Here is a 7,705-nt window from a genome sequence, read left to right on the forward strand (position 1 = left end):
AAAGTGAAGTCACTCAGTCGTGTCCAACTGTTAGCGACCCCATGGACTGCAGTCTACCAGGCTGCTCCACCATAGGATTTTCTAGGCAAGAGTACTGGAGTGGGGTGCCATTGCCTTCTCCTCCACATGTTCCTCTACCCAGTTCCAAATTCAGGCTCTCTAATTGAACAGATTCAGAAATGGTTTCTTGGGATCCCATTAATTCAAACCACAATGGGAGGAAAGACTGAGAAGTTCTCATTTAGAAATGGAGGAATAGGTCCTGGTAGTAGTGATTTGGATCCAGGATCTACATCATATCCAGATGGGCCCGAGAAGCAGAGGTTTCCTACTCTGGATGTAGTGCAAGTTACTTATTCTGCCTAACTGGCTGTCTCTTGCTCTGCTTACTGTAAATATCTCTTTCTGACACTAGAGAGGTATGCTATAAAGACTACCACTGCTGCTGACCATGCCAGTTCAGCAGTCCAGATGTTGTTGCTGCCAGGTTTATGGCCTAAAAAACAGCAGAGGTATTGAGCAATCAGAGGGCCTTGGATGCCTGCCTCAGATTTCTCTGACAATTCAACTCCTGAAACTCTATTGGTTCTCTATTAATTTTGCTTTTACAAACTCTGCTACCTAACAACCAAGACAAGAATTTTTATTAGTCAGAACTTTGAATCCAGGCATCATCTGAGTATTTTATGTTCCTTAGCAACTGGCATACAGATTTTATCCTTGTCTCCAATTACCAACCTAAAAGGCCGTGTTGGCTTCTGCGTAATGGCAATATAAAATTACAAACTGTGATGGTGAAAGAGAGCTAATCTGCCCCAAACTTCATCCCAGTGAAAAGCATAGTTAATGTAGAAAATTATTCCTTGTGTAACACAGCACAGAGGACTGTAGAGCATCAGGTGGTTGTGAATAAGAATACCGCAATGAGAATGGAGTGCAGGTATTTGCTTGATATCCTGTTTTCAAATCTTTTGACATATACCCACAAGTGGAACTGCCATTTAGTTATTTAGTTCTATTGTTAGTTTTTGAGGATATTCTATATTGCTATCCACGGTCTGCACCAATCTGCATTCCCACCAAGAGGGCACCAGAGTTAGTCCATTTTCATCCACATACTCTGAGCACTTATTTCTTGCTTTTGTGATAATAAATGTGCCAGTCTAACAAGTGGGAGGTGATGGCTCACTGTGGATTTGATTTGCATTTCCTTGATGATTAGTAATGTTGAGCACCTTTTCATGTATCTGTTGGCCTACTGTATTTCTTCTTTAGAAAAAAGTCTATTCAGTTCTGCCCTTTTAAAATCAGATTGGGGGATTTTGTGTTCTTGCATTAGTTTGTTGTTGAACTATAGGCCATACTGCAGACAGCCTCAGGTTTACCTGATGCCAGCTTCTGATCTCAGAGTAAAATACACCTTTATCATCCATTATTTATATATTAACTCCCACATAAAAGATCACTTCAGTTCAGGTCAGTCGCTCAGTCGTGTCCGACTCTATGTGACCCCATGAATCGCAGCATGCCAGGCCTCCCTGTCCATCACCAACACCGGGAGTCTACCCAAACTCATGTCCATCAGGTCGGTGATGCCATCCAGCCATCTCATCCTCTGTCATCCCCTTCTTCTCCTGCCCCAATTCCTCCCAGCATCAGAGTCTCTTCCAATGAGTCAACTCTTCGCATGAGGTGGACAAAAGTACTGGAGCTTCAGCTTTAGCATCAGTCCTTCCAATGACCACCCAGGACTGATCTCCTTTAGAATGGACTGGTTGGATCTCTTTGCAGTCCAAGGGACTCTCAAGAGTCTTCTCCAACACAATTCAAAAGCATCAATTCTTCAGTGCTCAGCTTTCTTCACAGTCCAACTCTCACATCCATACATGACCACAGGAAAAACCATAGCCTTGACTAGACGGACCTTTGTTAGCAAAGTAATGTCTCTGCTTTTTAATATGCTATCACTTAGCCTTTATTAATTTATTTTTTTTAACATTCAGCTAATACACTGGCTGCCTCGCCAGTCATAGGTCACATTACCCTTGTCAAATTTGGTGGACGATGATTGGTCACTTTGTCAGGGAGGGATGGTTTCAAAGGATCTAACTTACAAGAAGGTAGAAATTATCTTTGTCAGATAAAGCAGTAAATTTTCTTGATGGGACAAAAAACAAACAAAAAAAAGCCTTGAAACTGATGGCATCAAGGATTGATATCACCTGATAAAAACCAGTTATTTTCTGTAAGCCGAAATTTTGTAAGTTAAAAAGCAGAAGATTTACCTAATCTCTCAATTCCTGAATCTCTTACATTTGAAGGAAATTCCAGTGGATAACTCAAGTATGTACCTGCTTAAAAAATCAAAGATTCTTTGCTTTGCTCTTACATTCTTGAATTGTGGAAAATTTGTGAATTAATAACAAAATACTAATTATAGTTAACATTTATTCAGTGTTTGTCACATGCCAGATTCTAAGTACTTTCCACACACTGATTTATTAACCCTCATAACAACCATTATGAGGCAACTATTATTAGCATTTCTATTTAAGAGGTTAGTAAATGGAAGGCCTGGAGTTTAGACTCAGGGCTATCTGCTGCTGAGTGGGCATAGTCAGCTCTCTACAAACTGCCTTTCTTTTAGTACATAGAAGGTTCTCAATATGACTTTTCAGAATGAAAAGAATGAAAAGTACACCAAGGACTGCAGGAATGATAAAAGAAGGACCTTGTATATTCTCTTGATCTTGAAATACTAGAAGGTTGGGCTTCTCTGGTGGCTCAGCTAGTAAAGAATCTGCCTGCAATTGATCCCTGGGTGAGAAAGATCTCCTGGAGAATGCAAAGGCTACCCTTTTCAGTATGCTAGCCTGAAGAATTCCATGGACTGTATTGTCCATGGAGTCACAAAGAGTCTGACATGACTGAAAAACTTTCACTTTCATATCTTTTGGAGGGTAAATTTGAAGAAAATTTTAATACTCAAAAAAATGTTTCCAGTAGCACATTTGGTTTCATAAAAGCTGTGCTTCTTATCTTCTAGGTATTCTTAGGATATTGCTTGTAACCCTTTTTAAATTCTACAGGCTATAAGCTACTCTGACATAATGGATCTTTTCAAAGTACATAAATTGCCACTTAAGAAGTGCCTAAACACCAGAAGAATCTAAGTTCTGTATCCATTCACTCAAGATGACTTTTTGTGGAGGTAAACTTCCTTGCTGCTGTTTTATAGGAATGAGAGTTTGGGTGCCTATTCTGCGTCAGGTGCTGAGGTAAATACTTTCTGACCTCTCGACTCCTTCAGTCAAATTCAGTTCTTCAGAAGCAACAACTGCTCTGTGTGTCCAGCTAGTCATCAAAGGGATTCTCAGGTCTTCCTTCACCAACATCACAAGTTTAATTCTTTTAATTGTGCTCAAGTCATCTACATGGGTCTCTGAAACAGGCAGAACAATTTTCTGCTGAATTAAGCAAGGTTGTAAATTCAAAGAGTATAGCTTAACTACAAAGGCTTATTGGATTGCAAATCAATGTAAACAATTTACTTCAAAGGTCTCTGCCTGGATCAGCACTTAAGGTTGAAATGTGCTTCAGTAGTGCCTGAAAGCTTAAACAAAACTGTCATTTAGATATCCCACATTTTCATGTTATAGTTTGACAGATTTTTCCTCATTCTGTTTTCTTACTAAAAAAGATTAGTCATTTGTATTTTAGAATCTTCTAAGAGTTATTCTATTGATCTACTATGACTTTTGATTACACTGAGAAGAATGTTCACACTCCAAGTTTCATGAAATTTTACTCTCAAGTAGACTGGAATAATAGACAAATTCTCAATATGTTTCTGAAACTTCTTTTAAAAATTGTTCATACAATTTTAATAACATATTTTCTTTAAACATTGGACCTCTGTCCAGAAGGTTGTATCTTAAGCAAAATGTAAGAAAACTTCTATTTTAATTGTTCAATTGTTTTCCCCTGTATGTCATTCCAACCAAAGCCACCCAACCAAGCAAGCATTCTATACCATGAGTGTTGTGTTTTTCTTGTTCAGTTCAGTCACTCAGTCGTGTCCAACTTTTTGCAACCCCATGAATCCCAACATGCCAGGCCTCCCTGTCCATCACCAATTCCTGGAATTTACTCAAACTCATGTCCATTGAATCGGTGATGCCATCCAGCCATCTCATCCTCTGTCATCCCCTTCTTCTCCTGCCCTCTGTCGTTCCCAGCATTAAGGTCTTTTCCAGTGAGTCAGTTCTTCGCATCAGGTGGCCTAAGTACTGGAGTTTCAGCTTTAACATCACTCCTTCCAATGAACACTCAGGACTGATCTCCTTTAGGATGGACTGGTTGGATCTCCTTGCAGTCCAAGGGACTCTCAAGAGTCTTCTCCAACACCACAGTTCAAAACCATCAATTATTTGGCACTCAGCTTTCTTTACAGTCCAACTCTCACATCCATACATGACCACTGGAAAATCCATAGCCTTGACTAGACAGATCTTTATTGGCAAAGTAATGTCCCTTCTTTTGAATATGCTGTCCAGGTTGGTCATAGCTTTTCTTCCAAGGAGCAAGCATCTTTTAATTTCATGGCTGCAGTCACCATCTGCAGTGATTTTGGAGCCCAAAAAACTAAAGTCTGACACTGTTTCCACTGTTTCCCCATCTATTTGCCATGAAGTGATGGGACCAGATGCCATGATCTTAGTTTTCTCAATGTTGAGCTTTTAGCCAGCTTTTTCACTCTCCTCTTTCACTTTCATCAAGAGGCTCTTTAGTTCTTCACTTAATGCCATAAGGGTGGTGTCATCTGCATATCTGAGGTTATTGATATTTCTCCCAGCAATCTTGATTCCAGCTTGTGCTCCCTCCAGCCCAGCATTTCTCATGATGTACTCTTCACAGAAGTTAAATAAGCAGGATGACAATATACAGCCTCGACATACTCCTCTTACTATTTGGAATCAGTCTGTTGTTCCATGTCCAGTATGCGTTTATAAAACATGTATTCTTATTTTAAGGTGATGTATTTTTAATCTCTACAAGATATATTCAGTCCAGTTCAGTCGCTCAGTCATGTCTGACTCTTTGCGACCCCATGAATTGCAGCAGGCCAGACCTCCCTCTCTATCACCAGCTCCTGGAGTTCACTCAGATTCACGTCCATCAAGTCAGTGATGCCATCCAGCCATCTCATCCTCTGTCGTCCCCTTCTCCTCCTGTCCCCAATCCCTCCCAGCATCAGAGTCTTTTCCAATGAGTCAACACTTCGCATGAGGTGGCCAAAGTACTGGAATTTCAGCTTTAGCATCATTCCTTCCAAAGTAATCCCAGGGCTCATCTTCTTCAGATATATTAGGCTATATAAATCATTCTTGTGTGTTTTCTAAACTTTTCTCATATGAGCACATAGTTCGGAGTGGTTTTGGTTGAATTTTTTGATAATGGTAAAATTTATATGCAGAAAAATACACAGATCTTAAATGTCCACTGATGAGTTTTGATAAAACGATTCATTTCTATAGTGATTATTCCAATGAGATACAAACTACAGAAAATTTTCTGTTCACTACTTTACTTAACACTCAGCCATTATTTTGATTCCTATCAACACTTATTGACAAATTTGCACATCAGAGAATAAAAATTATTTATACAGGAATAAGTGAGGAAGTGAAAAGACTGATGAAAGATCAAGTAGTTTATAAGATTTAATTCTGAAATTCTTATAGCTGTATTTTGTGTGCTATCTTGACTTGTTGGAAGAATCTTTTAACAGAATTTCTATTTTTAATTGAAAAAATTTACATGAGAAGGCCTATGATTTACATATGCATTTGGTAAAATTTCAGAAGGATTATAAATAGAATTTATGAGAGTAGTCTTGAAGAACATTTTTTTATTGAAAAAGGATATTCTAAAGGAAGCAAAAATGCAGTACTGGGAGAAATACATGGGTTAAAATATATGTAAATTTTAATATGGAAATAATAAAAATTGAGAATATCAGCTATTTAGAAACAAATATTGCTTGGAGGTTAAACAAAAAACCATATATAGAGAGAATATTTTCTCCATTAAAAGTAGTATGGTATTCAAAGAAGAGCTCATTAAAAATGTCAAATATCTTCAAAACTACTAACAATAAAATTAAACTTTCAAAGTATTTGAATTATCTGGAAAAATAAGACCTGCTGAATAACAGTGACATACTATTAGAGACTAATAATTTTTCAAACTAATTAAAGTAGATGAATATGTGTCAAGAATAAGTATTTAAATTATGCTGTTTTTAATGTTGGATAATTACTGATTTAAAAAAGTGGTTTCATGGACATAAATGCATGTTAGTTTCATTTTAAGAAAATTATATTTAAAAATAATTGTTGAAAAAAAGTATCTTATAGATCCACACATATAATAAAACTAATTTTGTAGTCAATAAGTAAATATTTAAAAATTAAATTTTTCCTTTTCTCAAGCAATTCCAAAAAACTGAAGAGGATGGAACACCCGCAAATTTATTTTATGAAGCCAACATTACCCTGATACTAAAACCAGACAATGAAATTACAAAAAAGGAAAATTACTTGCCAATATTTCTATTAAATATTGATGTCAAAATCCTCATCAAAATGTCAGCCAGCCAAATTGACAATATACAAAAAGGATCATACACCATGATCTAGTGAGCTGTATTCCAGGTATGCAAGGATGGTTCAGTCCCTACAGATCAACCAGTGTGATACATGACACCAACAAAAGAAAGGATAAGATCACAGGATTATCTCAATAGATGCAGAAAAGGCATCCAATAAATTCAACATCCATTCATGATTAAAACTCTTATCAAAGTTGAAAGAAAGCAAACATATCTCAATATAATAAAGGTATTTTATGGCCACAGATAATATAGTCAATGGAGAAAGTTGAAGTTTCTTCTTCTCAAATCATGAAGAAGGATGCACACTGTCACCACTTCTATCTTACATAACATTGGAAGTCTCAGTCACAGCAATCAGACATGACAAAGAAAAGGTATTCAAATTAGAAAAAAAAAGTAGTAAAACTGTCATTGCTGACATGATACTAGGAAGAGAAAACCGTAAAATATCCACCAAAAAATTATTAGAATAAATTGAGTTCAGTAAAGGTGGAGGATACAAGTCTAATATTCAGAAATATGTTGCTTTTTATAGTGCTAACAATGAAAGAGAAAGCAAGAAAACCATCCCATTTAAAATCACATAAAAAATTATAAAATACTTAATAAACTTAAACAATAAGAGAAAGACCTATACTCCAAAGACTTTATAACACTGATGAAGGAAGCTGAAGATGATACAAAAAAATGGAAAGCTAACTCATATTCATGAATTGGAAGTATTAATACTGCTAAAATTGCCATACTACCAAAATAAATCTATAGATTTAATGTAATCTGTATCAAAATACTCATGACAGTTTTCACAGAACTAAAACAAATATTCCTACAATTTATATGGAACCACAAAAGACCCATAATAACCAAAGAATAAAGCTGGAAGTATCATGCTACCTGACTTTAGACCATGCTACAAATCTTCAGTAAACAGAACAATATTGTGCTGGCACAAAAACAGGCATATAGATCAATGGAAAAATCCATAAGTAAACCCACACACTTAGGTAAATTAGAATAAAAAGGTAAGGA

The sequence above is a fragment of the Budorcas taxicolor genome, chromosome 7, assembly GCF_023091745.1.
Source record: "Budorcas taxicolor isolate Tak-1 chromosome 7, Takin1.1, whole genome shotgun sequence".
Classification (NCBI taxonomy): Eukaryota; Metazoa; Chordata; class Mammalia; order Artiodactyla; family Bovidae; genus Budorcas; species Budorcas taxicolor.